The sequence below is a fragment of the Cyprinus carpio genome, chromosome B21 (assembly GCF_018340385.1).
Source record: "Cyprinus carpio isolate SPL01 chromosome B21, ASM1834038v1, whole genome shotgun sequence".
Taxonomy (NCBI): domain Eukaryota; kingdom Metazoa; phylum Chordata; class Actinopteri; order Cypriniformes; family Cyprinidae; genus Cyprinus; species Cyprinus carpio.
Window position 1 is genome coordinate 4,615,051 of NC_056617.1, and position 16,780 is coordinate 4,631,830.

The window sequence follows — 16,780 nt, forward strand, 5'->3', positions numbered from 1 at the left end:
ATGTACTCATACATGCTCATTTCCACTATACAGCCAAATCTCGACCTCTTATTCACAGCCTCTTGTACTTTATTGCTTAAATAACCACTTTAATGTGATGCAATGATTTCTAGAAGAATTTAGCTGAAAGTTACTAATGCACCATTTCTTATTCTTTCCCTCCAGCTTTTTTCCCTTCATTAATGACTGAAGCAGACGTGTGTGTGTGTGTGTGAGAGAGAGTGTTTTACAAGGCCAAATCTGTTTTTGAGATTTGCAGCGCTAGACAGACACTGTATTCCTGTTCCTTTCGAAAACTCTTTCAATATCTCTTCCCTTTATTTAATGTCAGACTGGATTTAGATCCAAATCTTTCTATTCAAGATCTGGCTCATGTTTCACACCGTTTTCATTGTGTTATTGCTATAGATCGAGTCACCTATCCAGATGTTGGGTCCCTGTGGCCCTCTGGGGCCCCAAACTCCTCCTCCTCCTCCTCTTCTTCTTCTCCTCCTCCTCCTGCATGCAGTGACCCTTCCACATTCTCCACAGTATGAGTCAGCAGTGCAGCGGCTCCACAAACTCTTCATCTATCATGTTGAGTTTCTTTACAATATAGCACTTAAACCAAACAATGTTCGAAAACAAACCTCTGACAAGCCAATCTGTTCTGTGTCTCCTTCATAAAACCACAAACGTGGGTCACACAGCGCCGCAGCAGCCAGAACGCTCACGTCATCATCTCCTAGCGCATGACTCACCGGGTGAGAAATGATCCTCGATGTGGCTGGATCTGCGAGCGGACACGTGTGTGAAATTAGCTGACTTATTGCTTAAGATGAGTGATGTGTAAAATTGAAAAACCACTCGATCTATCTTTTAAAATCAACAAACATTGACCCTATTTACTTTCTTTACACAGTAATTCTAAAGAAAAAACAATCTTTTATCAAATGTAACTTGCTCTGCTTCTGAAACAACTTTCTTTCCAGCTGACATCATCGAGTCCCTGTTTTTAGCCCCTCCCCCCATCTACTTGCCATATAATGATACTTTTAACCAATTGCTGATGGAAAAAGTTTTTTTTTTCTAACTTGTGGAGAAAAAAAAGATATATTATGTGAGTAAAATAGTTTGCAGATGTTTCATACTGACTTTACCCAGATTTGTTTTGTAGTTATCTCAACATGGTGAGCACTGCATTGAGGGGAAAATCTTAGAAAGAGTAACTGGATTCCACTTAGTGATCATCCTTATTCTCGGTTCCCTTGAAAGGCTCCATGAGAGCTTAGAGGTTCAATGCTGAATGGGCTCATATGAAATAACATACTAGAGAGATCTTTTATATTGCAAAAATAGTAACAGTAGCATGCTATTCTGAATTCAGCCCAAGTTGTTGTTTTGCATTTCTGTTTGAAACCCCCTACAAAATTTTTGACACAAATTTCTCCCATAAAGCGCCCTGCAAATGCCATTTGAAACACATTATAAACAGCCGTTCACAAAGAAAATGTGCACTAAGTTTGATGGATGTGTTTGATCATTGTGATCGACTCTCACAAATGGTGCTCAATTTAAAAGAAATTCAACTTTTTTAAAAACTCGCTCACATTTTAACCCAAAAAATGCTGTATGAACAGCCACTTAAAGGATCTGTAAAAAAAAAAAAAAAAAAGATTAAAACATTCAAAACGGACTTGTTTTTCCTCACTAGCACGTTTTGTTCGTCACTTCCTTTTTTTTGGTGTAGCCCCACCCCCACAAAACCTCATTGGTCTTCATATAGCTGAAATGTGTTCTGATTGGTTGTTGTGGACAGACAACATCTATTTGTCGCTGGGAAGTTTACAGTGTCAATTTGGAATGAATTTAGAATTTTCTTAATTTCGGAACTCTTGTATAGTTAGCAATGTTTCTTTTTCTTTTTTTTTTTTTTTGCAAATCTCTAGCATAAGCACCCAAAGAATAAAAGTGGTTTGCATGCAAGTATCAACAGAAAATGTGCTACTGTATACTGTATTTTTGACATTTTATGTCATTCTTTATTGGTGAGATGTGACTTCAGCCTGAAGCCTTCTTCGGGACAATGTAGAAAAGACATTAGCAAGTCATCCAGATATCAGTCGTAAATCTCAAAGTTTGAACGGTCAACTCGTCCAAAACAAGCAGAGCAGAGTTTTGGGGTCTCTTGTTTGTAGCTGGTCACTAAGCGCGGATGTTTTCGCGTTGTTCTGTATCTGTTTTTGCGGTGTTGTGTGAATGTTTTCCACTCTTCTGGCTGCAGGAGAAGTTTCAGTGTTACTGGCACTTTTTCTTGTCCGTTCCTGCCAGAACTTGGACCCAGTGGACCCAAACCAATTTCATCATCACTGCGGGACTGAATCACACACTGCTACTCAGCAAAGAGAGCGAGAGAAAGATCTACTCGGCCAAAAATACATGAATACTACACACCAGATGGGAATAAAGTGAAAAGTAAATAGCAAAACAGAATGAAGGACAAAGATCTAGAACATTCAAGAAAGCTTGCGTTCTGTTCTGACCTGGTCAGACCTTTATACACAGACGAGCACCACTCCTGTTTTCTTCAGAATATTCAATCTAGTTACTCATACTAACCACAGGCAATATTAGCTAATGAAATCTTATCAGTTTAATATGGTTTTAATCACACACTTATTTTTTTTTTTAGGTTTTTGGCAGATGGACCATGACATTTAAAATCCCCTGTCTCAAATACCGCAAAGACAAGTCATTTCCAGAGAAGGTGAGGGTTAGAACTGTTTCCCAGAGCACAGTGTGCTTTAAAGATTTAAAGTCTTACAAATCAAACAAGATCTTTGTGTGAGACAGGGCTATTATAGTTAACTAAAACTAAAACCATAAAAAAAATCATTACTTTATATGAAAAAAACCTTAACAGCAATAAAATAAGAAATTATAAAATTACTAAAAGCTAAAATGAATTAAAACATAAAATAAAAAGTAAATATTGATTAATTAATAAAAACTATGAGTACCTCAGTAATACTAAAATAATGCTGGTGTGAGGAAAATTAAGTAGTGTTTGTATCAGATTTTGTGCATGGGATCGATTTGCTGAATCAGACATTGGTACTATTTTCCTGAACATACCCAAGCTTAGTATTGACTAATGAACAAATAACTTTCATCTATTCTTCACAAAACATATCATACACATTTGAGTATAGTAGGAATGAACTATTTTCATGATGCTTTAATTTTTTTCCCGTCATTTTGGATTTCGAGATTTCAGGCTCCAGTCCTTATTGACCTTAATTGTGTTGAAAACCATAAGCAATGATCATGTGTGTGATCTTTTCCACAGAGCATGAAAGTCATTCAGTAATGATGGTAATGGTTGTACTATCCCTTTAAGAGGTTAATGACATCTTAGAGTGTTTCAGACCACAGTATCTGTATCATCATGTCTTTCAGTAGACAGTCAGACCACCTCTAGCATTCTGAGCGCTCCCGGCCAATGACCGCATCTCCCGCCCCCTTCAGAAAGATGGGGTGATGGATGGAAAGTCAGAATGAGGACTGTTTTTCCTCTATTTCGCTCTCTTTGCAGCATGTTTCCCCCCTCCCCTGGTCTTTCTTTCATGTCCTGCCGAAGATATACTGTTTCCTGCCTGAATGTACACGTGGAACTCTTCTCATGTGCATTTTCCTTCTATCCCTCTTATATTCTATTTCCCGTCCCTCTTCCTTCCCTTTCTTGTTCATATGTTCCCTTTTTGTCTTATTTCATTTTCATCTATCTACACGCATTCTCTCTCTCTCTCTCTCTCTCTCTCTCTCTCTCTCTCTCTCTCTGTGTGTGTGTGAGTGTTTTCCTAGTTATTGTAATTCTATTCAGGTTTTTGAAACAAACTACTAATTTTGAAAACTTGTTTTATAATGCATTTGATTTCACCTTTGGACTGCTTTTACACACAAGCTGTTATTATCAGCCTACAGTCTTTAATATCATTTGATCAGATTGGCAAAAGTTAAGGTTTTTTTTTTTTTTTTTTTTTTTGGCATAAAATTGGATTAAAAATGCAAAATAACAGTCACTTGCTAAATTAACAATGGACAACATGATCAGAGTAAATCAACATATGTGACCCTGGAGCACAAAACCAGTCTTAAGTCACTGGGGGATATTTGTAGCAATAGCCAAAAAAACATTGTATGGTTCAAAATTATCGATTTTTCTTTTATGCCAAAAATCATAAGGATTTTAAGTAAAGATCATGTTCCATGAAGATATTTTGTAAATTTCCTACTGTAAATATATTAAAACTTCATTTTTGATTAGTAATATGCATTGCAAAGAACTTCATTTGGAAAACTTTAAAGGAGATTTTCTTAATATTTAGATTTTTTTGCACCCTCAGATTCCAGATTTTCAAATAGTTGCATCTCAGCCAGATATAGTCCTATTGTCCTAACAAACCATACGTCAATGGAAAGCTTATTTATTCAGCTTTCAGATGACAAATAAATTACATTTAAAATATATTCAAATAGAAAACAGTTCTTTTAAACTGTAAAAAGATTTCACAGTATTTCTGTTTCTACTGTATATTTGATAAAATATTGAGACTAGTATTCTATTCTGGCCATAAATTTCTCTCATGCTGTGGCTCCCTGCCACTAGTTTTATTGCAATTGCTACAAGATGTCCCTTTACTGGGAGAAAAGTCCTAATGGTTTCCTCCTGGGGGTATTTTAGGATCGCTATATGATGACACATTTACACTAATGACCTTTTACTCACTATGTACTCTTTCTCTTGTATTTCATGATAAAATGATGACTTTCTGGCTCCATCCACGTGTGTCTGTGTGTGCCAGACTCGTGCGTTTTACCTCGTCCTGACCGCTCCAAGGTCTCTCAACTCCACTGAAAGCCTCATGTTTACCTTTCCAGCAATTTCTCATTGATTTAATTAGCTGTGATTAGTTGATGGTCGGTTTGTGTGATTGGTTGTTTGCAGGGGAAATGTTCTGCTCATGTTTATACTGGCACAGATTCACCAGAACAAACCGCCCAACCGTACCACTTCTAGAGCCATGTAATACAGAACTGAGTCATCAATAATTACTATGTATTTTTTTTTTTAGAATGTGAATGCTAAAATACAGCATTAATTTAGAAATGAAATTATAATGACACATTTTTATAAAGAAAATTTATTGGTGTTTTCCCATGTAGGACCTACTGCCACAATGCAGCGGTGCTGTGAGAAGTTGCTAAAGCGTTGTTATGTGGTTCCTAAGTTGGTGTGGGGGTTATTTTTAGTGTGTTGCTATGTTGCAGTGTGTTCCTAGGGTATTCTATGTTGTTGCAGATTTCCCTTATTTTCTTGGTTGCATTGCAGTGCAGTTGCTAGGCTGTTGCTGAAGTGTTCTGAGTTGTTATTGTGTCTCTATGCAGTTGCAAGGGTGTTGTTGTATAGTTTTGAGGTGTTCTGAATTGTTAGTGTGTTGTTGTGCAGTTGCTAGAGTGTTGCTATGCAGTTTTTTAGGTGTTCTGAGTTGCTAGGGTGTTGCTGTGTAGTTACTGAGGTGTTCGGAGTTGTTAGTTTGTTGCTGCACAGTTGCTAGGGTGTCACTAAGCAGTTACTGAGGTGTTCTGAGTTGCTAGGCTGACACTATGCAGTTGCTAGGGTGTTGCTATGCAGTTTTTGGGGTGTTCTGAATTGTTAGTGTGTTGCTGTGTAGCTTAATTGCTAGGGTGTTGCTATGCCATTTTTAAAGTGTTCTGAGTTGTTAGTGTGTCGCTAGGGTGTTGCTATGCAGTTTTTGAAGTGTTTTGTGTTGTTGTGCAGTTGCTGTTATTTGGTTGCTAAGGTTTAATGGGTGGTTTTTAATGTGTTGCTATGCAGTTGCCGGGTATTCTGGGTTTGTTGCTAACTGCTTTTCCATTTTTAGCCACTTCCAGCCATAAAATAAGTTTAGAAAAGTAGTAAAATCAAGTCAGATGATTTGAGGAATAATTTATGTCTGGAGCACAAACAGTGCAGGGCTACAGGCCAAAGTTTATTATTTAGTGTTAGAGGTTTGTTCAGCTCACTAACCCTCAGTATATGAGAAAAACTAATGTAATGCTTGACTTCACTAATGAGATCAGTTGATGAGTGATTTATGTTTTGTTTACCAGACTCTTGTGTATTGTTTGTATATTTGAAGGCACATGTGGGAGGCCTGTAAGAAACCTCCTAACCTTAGACAGATATCCAGCTCTTACTGACTTTTTAAGGCAGAACCGCATGAATACAGTAGAGCTACAGTAAGACCTTCTTGCTGCTAAATCCGGCAAAACCTCCTAAAAAGGTCATTGAGGGTATAGGCTTTATGCATTTTTGTTGCCCAATCGAAATAAATGCCCCCTGCTCACTTGCAAACTATTTTCAAATGCGGTGGAGACTGCCAGGGGAGAAATATTGAGTAATCGTCCGGAGTTATCATTGAGGATGGGCGGTTTGCAGGAGAGAGAGAAAGAGGTTCAAACATTCTGGAAAGTGTTTGGTGAATATTGGTGTTGGCCGCTGTTACGGACTCCTGGGTCAGAATGATGGGCCGGTTCTCTACAGAACTGTCAATCTTCACTCCATCTGCTTTAATAAATACAGTATGAGGTTTTTCTGCATGATGGTCCAGTTATTCCTCTTAAAAAGTGACTCAGAGCTTCAGATGTTCTGATTTTCCCTTGAAATAACATTTGCTTTAATATTGCTTTCAAAAAGACACTTGTTTCAAGCTTGACAGAGGTGGATGACATCATACATAATTTAGATTATTAAACTGAAAGAACTGACTTCATCATAAGAGACCCAAAAGACTTTCTTTTTCATTTTAATGAATTGATTCATATAACTACGAATTTAAAACTAGTACTACATTACTACCATAATACTTTTTAAGGTAATACCATAGTACCTTTTTAGGGTTATTCATATTCCATGGCATTAAAAAGGTTTTTTTTTTTTTTTTTTTGGACATATGCTATGGTATTCCAAGGAATTAATTCGGAATTATTAATTTAATTACCATATTATATTTATAATTATTTACCATGGTATTTAAATAGGTAAGCTTTTTGTATGTAATGTAAGATATTTTCTACTGTTCCATAGTATATTTTTATGATAAAAATAGTTTAAGGCATATTATTATTCTGTTTATATGTTAATCGATTTTGTATGCATATAATGTTCACAATGTAATGTAATGTAAATAATTTAGCATATTGACCTGCAATACAGTGAAAATCACAAAAAAAAAATGACGTCTAAAGATGTACTTGTGTGTTTGTACTGCATGCTTTTCTTTGTGCATCCTTCATTCAGATTTATTTACAGTGGTGTTGCCGAGTGACGGTCCAAACACGGCTCCTTCTACACAGAATCCCATCAGTGTTATAAATGCTGCTGACCCATTTGACTTCACACACACATCTGGACTGAGGCAACTCAATGCCTCTGGGATGTCCAGGTGCAGCTGGGAGTTTGAAGTCAATGAGAGAGAGAATGTGTCTGCATGAGAAAGACAGAAAAAGAAACATTAAATGTGTTTTTTATGTTCAGAGTTCAAACTATTACTACTACACTAGATTTTTACATTGTCTGTCTGAAGAAAAAGAGAGTGGTGCTTACATGTACAAAAAAAAAAAACACATAATGCTGTGGTGTTGCTATGCAGTTGCTGAGGTTTTCTGAGTTGTTAGAGTGTTGCTATACGGTTGCTAGGGTGTTAATGCAATGTTGCTGAGGTGTTGAGAATTTGTCTGTTGCTATGCAGTTGCTGAGGGTTTCTGAGTTGTTAGTGTGTTGCTGTGCAGTTGCTAGGCAGTAGTTGAAGTGTTCTCAGTTGGTAATGCGCTGCTATGCAATTACTAGGTTGTTGCTAGGCAGTTCTGAGGTGTTCTGAGTTGTTACCGTGTCACTTTGCAGTTGCTATTGTGTGATTGTGCCGTTTCTGAGGTGTTCTTAATTGATAGTGTGCTGCAGTGCAGTTTCTAGGGTGTTGCTATGCAGTTTTTGAGGTGTTCGGAGTTGTAAATGTGTCGCTATGGCGTTGCTAGGGTGTCTGACTTGTTCCTGTGTCACTTTGCAGTTGCTAGAATGTTATTGTTCAATTTCTTTCTTTTCAGGTCTTTTAAATAGATAGTGTGCTGCTTTCCAGTTGCTAGGTTGTTGCTGTGCAGTTTTTGAGGGGTTCTGATTTGTAAGTGTGTAATTCTGCAGTTGCTATGGTGTTGCTATGCAGTTGCTTGAAGTATTTTGGGCTGTTTGTGTGTCGCTACACTGTTGCTACGCAGTTGAGTTGTAAGTGTGTTGATTTGCAGTTTACACTGTGTTGCTATGCAATTTCTGAGGTGTACTAAGTTGTTGTGTGTTGCTATGCAGTTGCTAGGGTGTTGCTATGCGGTTTCTGAATGTGTTCTAAATTGAAAAAAGTGTGTTGTTAAGCAGTCACTGAGATGTTTACTGTGTACGTTTTTTGATTGGTTGCTAGTCATTGCTGTTGTGGCTGCGGAGGTGTTAATGCAGTGCTATGCAGTTGCTATGGTGTTTTGCGTGGTTGCTGAGGTTTTTGAGTAGTTGCGCAGCTGATAGGCTGTTCCGGGTGTTCACTGTATGTCTGAGTATGAGTAAGTCTGAAGAAGTTTTATTTTTAAGAGTGACTAACTGGAAGGTCAGTAAAGGGCCAGTGGCAACAAACCCCCAAAATCTACAAGAGCTCTTCACTTTATTTATAGTCTGTTTGAGGTGCTGTTATAGCCGTAGTAGTATTTGCAGATGTAGTGTGGGAGAGAACGTGTCTTCACACCCTTAAACTGCTTTTCAAAACCATCTATTAGTCTTTCTCTTTTTGTTTCCTCCCCTTCTCTACATCCAAGGCAAATGTTCCCCCCTTTATATCTTCCTCTTTGGCTTTTGTGTGTGTGTGTGTGTGTGTGTGTGTGTGTTTGTCTGATTTTTGGATGCAGAGACAGTGCAGGAAGCAGAGCCCATGATGACATCACCACCCCTCTGTTCCAGTGCACATCTGGAAATGCTCAAGTTTCAGAACGAAAAAGTGAGAACGGCAAGAACGTGAGGGAAGAGTACAAACGCGCTTGGCATATCTGCACCACCAGCACTGACAGTGAAAGAAGGAGGAGATAATAGGAAAAGAGAAAGAAATGGAGGTGGGCTGCTGAACAGAACCAGGGTATGAATTATCAGATTCAGAATCAGAGTGAGCTTTATTGCCAGGTATGTTTACACATATGAGGAATTTGTTTTCATGACAGAAGCTTCCACAGTGCAACAGAATGACAGCGACAGAACAAAAACACAATAAATAAAAGAATAAAAAATAGAACTAAGTAAATAAGGAATAACAATCTACAAATTGACAATCAAATCTGTTATCTTTATCTTATCTTCTGTTATAATCAAATCTTATCAAATCTGTTTAAGGTTTGAACCCCTCCAAAGAAAGTCAAAAGAAATGAAATAATAAATCGTCTTAATTATATTACACAGGCTGTGGAATGATTGATTCTGATTGGTCGAGTGCAGAATTCTGCGGTCAGATTTTTTGTATAATGACAGTAAACTGTATAATTGACTATTGTCCCAAGCAAATGATTTCACTTCTTTAAGATGTGTGACCAATTGAGAGAACTATTACACATTCTGAGAAAAAGATGCACTGTGATTCTGTCTGAGGAGGGAGGACGAATATCGACGACTCAGTTCTCACGGCTGATTCTGCTTCTTCGAATACAGGTGGACCGATTCCAGGACTAAAACCAGGTCCTGGAGTGTCTCGGACTTGGTGGGTGGGAATTTTGACAGCTGGCTGGAGGAAATCCTGTTTCCAGTTGACAATTTTATTCATTTATTTATTTTTTACCGCCACAGGCATGGACAAAGACCTCCTGCACCCATTTGGAAACCATTAACTCATAAGGACATCCAGTTTAGGAAACCAGTTGTATTTCCCCTGGTTTCATAAACAAGTTCTTTTCAAATTAAACTGTGATTGATTTTTGTCATTTGGTACTGGTCTGTGTTTGCCTTATTGGCGTTTTCTTCTGAAAAAATTGTTATCATTAACAAAGTATGGCAAATTCACATTCAGCCAAAAGTACTGCAGTACTGTTGTGACTTTGTCATTAAACTTGTATTATTTTCAGTATGGTGCAGTTATGTGTTGTCATGCAGATCGAGCAACTTGTGATGTTAAGTATTCTAAAACTCAAGAAAAGCTAAAAGTAGGCCTAGTTATTTTCAAAGGTGCAAATGTAATTTAATTATTTATGCACCAGTGAAACTAACTTATAATAAAAACGTTATAAAAAGAAAAAAAGAAAAGCAAAAATTTGTGTCTTCACATATCCTATAGCAGTGCGCTCTGTTTCTCTGTAACTGTGAGTAAAAGGGCTCGTATGGGGACCAGGAGAGCATCTGCATGCAGTGTCTCTTATGGCCACTAGTGGGCAGATCTTCCTCAAACTCCACAAGCGGTCATGTGACAAGCTCTGCAAATGAAATCATTACCACACAGGCAGCATCTGGGTTTGCCTTTCTCCCTTTTACTGAGTTTCCCACAATGCATTAGTTTGTAAAGAGTACAAGTTTTAGAAAAGAACAGCACATCAACCATAAATGTAATTCATATCTGTAAAGAATGTGCAGTGGTTTTCTTTTATTTGGACTTCTCTTAAAAAAAAAAAAAAAAAAACATTCATGCTCTTTTAAAAAAAAAATTAATTTATGAGACATATTTGGGTGCTTTTGAGTCCATACACAGTGTTAGTCATAAGACAGACATCATCCACTCCCATAGATGATTATATATTTGGAATAAGCCAACAAACTCTTTCATCTCCTTTTCTTTGTTTGTGTACCAAGAACATAAGAAAAACAAGAGAATGAAATTAGTCACTGCAGGCATAAGCAACGAATCTGTCCGCACTGCTAGCATGTAACCAATGTGTTTTATGGTGGTCAGGTTAAGATGAGGTTGAGTTTTCTTTTTCTTTTTTTTTTATCTTTATTTGGTGCTTGTGCATATCGGAATATTTATGTTTATGGGTAATCATTCATTGTTATTTTTTAGCATGTAAAAAGGCAACACACAGAGAAACGTGAATGTACACTCACTCCTTCTGTAGTCTGGAAGAGAGATGGTGAAATTATTTGCTTGACCCACGGGATAAGGTGGAAAGAATGTACCACAGCTGGTCAACACGTTAAAGAGGAGAGAGGGAAAAAAGAGAAGGGAGAGAGAGAAGGAGGGAGTGAAAGAAGCAGAAACGGCTGATGGGGGGTGGGTTGCTTATTTGTGTGTCATTTTTTCCACATTCTTGTTCTATGACCAATCCAGCCGCCAGTCCAGATCTCACCCACTCTCTGCTCTGTCTGATTTTTCCGTCTGTTTCTCGCTCCAGGGGAGCTCTGTGAAGTCGCCTCTGAGGGGCAGAGCGGTGCCCAACCGAAGTGCTCCAAGCAGGGATTCCCCTTGTCTTTACTTCACTGATCCACATTCAGCCTGCTGGCTGTGAGTTCTGCACTTTTCAGGTGGTTGGCTTTGAGTTCTAGAACACTGACATGGTTCACTGTCAGATCTACAACTTTTCAGAGGGATAAATGTAGATTCCAGGGGTTATACACTCACAATCAGTTCTAGAAGATTCACATGGTTCATTGTCAGTTCAGACATTTTCAGTGGGATATATGTAGGTTCAAGTACTTGCACACTTTGAGTTGATTTTTCGAGTTCTAGGACATTCACACAGTTCTCATACTTTCAGGTTGATAAATGTGTCTTCTAGGGTTTATACGCTTGCTAGCAATTCTAGAAGATTCACATGGTTCACTGCTGTTCTAAAACTGTCAGTGAGATTTATGTGGAATCCACTTCTAACAGACTTACTGCTCTCGATTTTTGAGTTCTAGAACATTCACGTGGTTCACTGTTAGTTCTACAACTTTGAGGGAGATAAATGAGAGTTCTAGGGGTTATACACTTGTCATCAGTTCTAGAAGATTCATGTAGTTAATTGTGAGTTCTAAAACTGTCTGTCGGATCTATGTGGGTTTCAGTCCATCACACTTCAAAAGTGTAACTTAGAGTTGATGTTTGAGATCTGGAACATTCTCACCGTTCGCTGTTGGTTCTAAAACTTTCAGGTGAATTCATGTGATTTCTAGAACCTACATACGGCAAGTTATGAAATGATTTTCTACTCATTCAAGAAGATTTGTTAAATGTTCATATTTTTGGTCAGTGCATAAGTTCATGAGATGAAAGTGAATGTTGTCATTTTGTTCAGCTGGTGTTTCAGTCCATCCAAAGCAAAGTTTGATGTCAAGCTGGACGACATCTTGCAGGAAAGAATGTTAAAGGGGTCATCGCATGCCCATTTTCCACAAGTTGATATGATTCTTTAGGGTCTTGATGAAAAGTCTGTTACATAGTTTGGTTTAAATTTCTCAATGGTAGTGTAAAACAGCACCGTTTTTACCCTGTCAAAAACAGCTCTGTCTACAGCAAGCTGTTCTATGGCATGTCGCTTTAAATGCAAATGAGCTAAGGTAAGACACCAGTCCAGTCTGTGCTGAAACTTTGCTAGTCTCAATCAAACTATCGTGGGAGGGGCCTGTCTGTGTGGCATCACACTGACAGGCATCTGAGATCGGCTTGATTTGAGAAAGGGGAAATGATTTAACGAGATAAAAAAAACACTGGGTGGATTTTTTTCTATATAGGATGGTTGTGTACACACACTCCCAACACACATTTCAGTTCAAACAGCTTGTAAAAATGCATGTATCATCCGATGACCCCTTTAAAACATGTTCAAACTGCAAAACATCAACAATTTAATTCTTATTCGTGCTTTAACCACTTGTCAGCAGTCATTTCCAGACCTACCAACTTAATCTCCAACTAGATATCCAGCCATCTTTGGTTTAATTATTATTTTTGTCTCGGAATAGTTATAAAAAGCATATTTGGTCACAAAAAGTCATGAATCCTTACAACCTCTGGGTCTGTCCTGTTCTTCCTTTTTGTACGTCACGTACTAGAAAAAAGGAAGAAGATTAAGCTTGAGGGGGAAGAGGCTGGAAGTCTGTGTCCCAGGGTATGATCCCTCTGTCTGGAATGACTCAACAGGAAAACATCTCTACTCAGGGCTCCACATCAGCAGCCCCCCTTTGACATTCCCGGGTGATTTCTGAGAGGTTGTGTGTGTGTGTGTTAGTGTTTACAGAAGAAGCGCTCTGGAAAAAGAATCACCTCTCCATTGCTGTCATCCATCAACACTAAGCTAAACACACACACGCACACCAATCTAGACACACTAACCTAGAGACAACCAGCTAAATGAAGCAATTCAGCAAAGCTGGACTGTAAAATAACAATGTTTGACAGTAAATCAGAACATATCCGGACGTTGACACATCAACCAAAGCTACACACATTTCTCCACTATCTCATTGCCTTTCCATATGCTTCCCCTCTTTTCCCTCACTGTTGATCCTGGGGTTTTAGGAGTCGCTTAATAATGGAAAAAAAGCCAGAGAATATTTTCCAGCTCTCAAAACCCCAGAGCCCTCAGTGATTTTATGGAGTGAGTCAGGCTGTCTGCTGAAAAGAGAGAGAGAGGGGGCATGAATAAAGAAAAAATGGTACGAAAAGTCAATTGTCTTTATACAGTAGGAGAAAACATGAAGAACTGTTGTTTCATTCTCTCCCTTGCTGACTTAATCAATTGTTTCTGACTGTCTCGTTTCCATTGAAGTTAAATGTTCTCTCTGTGTTTTTTTTCTCTCTCTCTCTCTTTCTAGCTGGACGTTCTCCATGGATTTCTTGGCTCCTGTGGTTCTCAAACCTAAGGACTGAAAGAGAGATAGAGAGGTTAAGACGTATACAGAACAGAAGAACAACTGAGGTCTGATGAAAGAGATCCTTCATGATCATAATAATTTTGGAAATGTACCATGAAGACCATGGTATTTTCTGAAGTACCATGTAAATACCATGGTAAGTAATAATTAAAGAAGCAACAGATTAAATTGAACCTCAGCTTCACCAAAGATATATCTTTCACTACAAAAAGTACTTTAGTGGTGTCAAATTAAATTATTAGTACTGAAATTTATGTTCCATGGTTTTTATGCGGTGCATGTTCAGAGCATCCCAATAATATCAGGGTACACAACCAAAATACCATGGTACAGTACATGCCCAAAATATAATGATAATACTATAGTGCATGTCCAAAATATCCCAATAATATAAGTAACATATCCAAAATATCATGATAGTACCATTGTACAGTACATATTTAAAATGTCATGGCAGTATAAGGGTATATATCCAAAAAAATCACAATAATACAATGGTACATGTCCAAAAATAGCACAATATTAGTACCATGACACATGTCCGAAATAACATGATAGTACCATGGTACATGTCAAAAATATCACTGTAGTTCAGTGATACAGTATGTGTTCAAAATAACATGATAGTATGATACATGTCCAAAATACCATGGTACAATTACAAAAATCATAGTATTACCATTGTCCAAAATAGCATGATGGTGCTTTTTTGTAGGCAAGCTATTTATGCTTCTTCAAGGTGCTTAAGATACTATAATTTCAGAGAATTACCATATATATGTCTTAAATCATGCTAGCACCATTGTACCTGTTTAAGAAAACATGGTGTTTCTGATACTTTTATATTAGTGGATTTAGTTTAAGTTATACTTGTTTATCACTGTGGAACCTAAAAAAAAAAAATACATGGTATCATGTCCTTAAAACCATGAAAGTGATTTTTGTAGTTTCAAATGCTGTATCCTCACTGCTTCAATCACATGATGGATGTCATATACTTGTTTAAAGTCCTCATTGTCATCTGAGAGAGTCTTTAATGGCCGTCGGTGGTGATGTTAGTCTGGAATGTTCTGTCAGGTTTCACTGAAAGGGAAAAACAGCAGAGGAAAGTTGTACTTTGAATTAAATTGTCATAAATCAGGGTTAATGTCACACCTGCTGACATCCAAATGACACAGACGTCCCCAGGCCAAGGCTTTTCAAATTTTCAAATACAGCAGCCCTTGAGTGAACGTGTGTGTGTGTGTGTGTGTGTGTATGTGTGTGTTCCCAGGCCACAATCCAGAGGAATCTGTTCAAACGGCTCAAAACTGACCTGCTCCTCATCTGAACTGTGATTTACACCGCTGTTGTGTCCGTGTCTCTGAGTGAGAGGACTGACAGTGACCATTACTGAACCCTAAACGAGCACACACTGTCCCACCGCACCGCAGCCCCAGCGGAGAGAAGCCAGCTGATTACAGGTTTGCACTGCAAGGGCGCTGTGTTTTCTTTACTGATGGCTGTGAAGTTTCCTTCTGCACAAATGCAGATGCTGGTTTTATGGTATAGACATACTATATCTTTCAGACTGACCATATCATTCTCTTCAATCAGAAAAACATCACATTCACTTGTATAGGAAGTTAGTGCAACAGAGTTTGAGAAGTGTGATTTTCTTTATGGAAGAATCTCAGGAAAATGTGTAACATGGTATTATATTTTGCATGAAGAAATGCAGCTTTTAGGTTATATCTGCATTTGCATTATGTATTTTATTGTAATAAAATGTTCATTTACATATGTAATTTGTTACATATTTTCATATATTATCATAATATAAAAAAGTAAGTAATTCAACCAGCTTGGGCCAGACAAATATACTGTGCATGAAATTATATAAAATATTAACAATGTATAGAAAATAATAATTTGTTCAATGTAATAATATTATTAAAAAGTAATATCTGATTAAAATTTAACAGGAATCATCCAAATTTTGACTGTTTTTTTTTTCTCAAATCAGCATAAATTCAAGCTAGTACAACAAATGCTACCATGATGTATGAATATTTATCAATATACTTCACATTTTAGTAATGATTTTTTTTTTCATTACAGTAAAATGAATTAGGACAAATCTTAGTTCATGTGTTACTATATGGCATTATTTTTTATATTTCACTTCATGTAATATGTCTGGACTTTTTACTTTTGAAACTCAACTTTTTCTCAATCATAATGATAGCCATTAAATTTTTCTAAAATATTAATATATATATATATATATATATATATATATATATATATATATATATATATATATATATATATATATATATATATATATATAAAATACTGTATTTAAAAATGTTTAAATGTTATTTTAAATATATTGTTAATATTTTATATAGTTTTATGTATGTTTTATATTTTATTTACATATTTGTCTGGTCCAAGCTGATTTAATGCTGGGTATTAAAAATATAATTTTATATATAATGATAATATATCTAAACATACAATAAATGATATATTTAAATATATAAATATTGTTTAAAATATTGTTTTCTATAATTACTTTTAGCATGTCAGTGATGAATGTTAGATTTTTGCATTATATAAACTGGTCAAATGTGCTTAATTACTGTGAAAATAATGTCACAATTCACCCTATTTGTTTAATGGTTTGTTCTGATGTGATGTAGGAAATGTAGTTTTCTGTTGTAATCTAATCCTGTTTCTCACTCTCCTCTCATCCTCCTCTTATTTGTCTTTTCTGCTCCGTTTCTCTCCATTTCAGACCAGTTGCCATTTGTCTCTGGAAAAAAGCTTGGAAACTCTCAAAAGTTCCAGGAAAGCTCTTTACATTCTCACCAGAGGAGGAGTGTGGGGTCT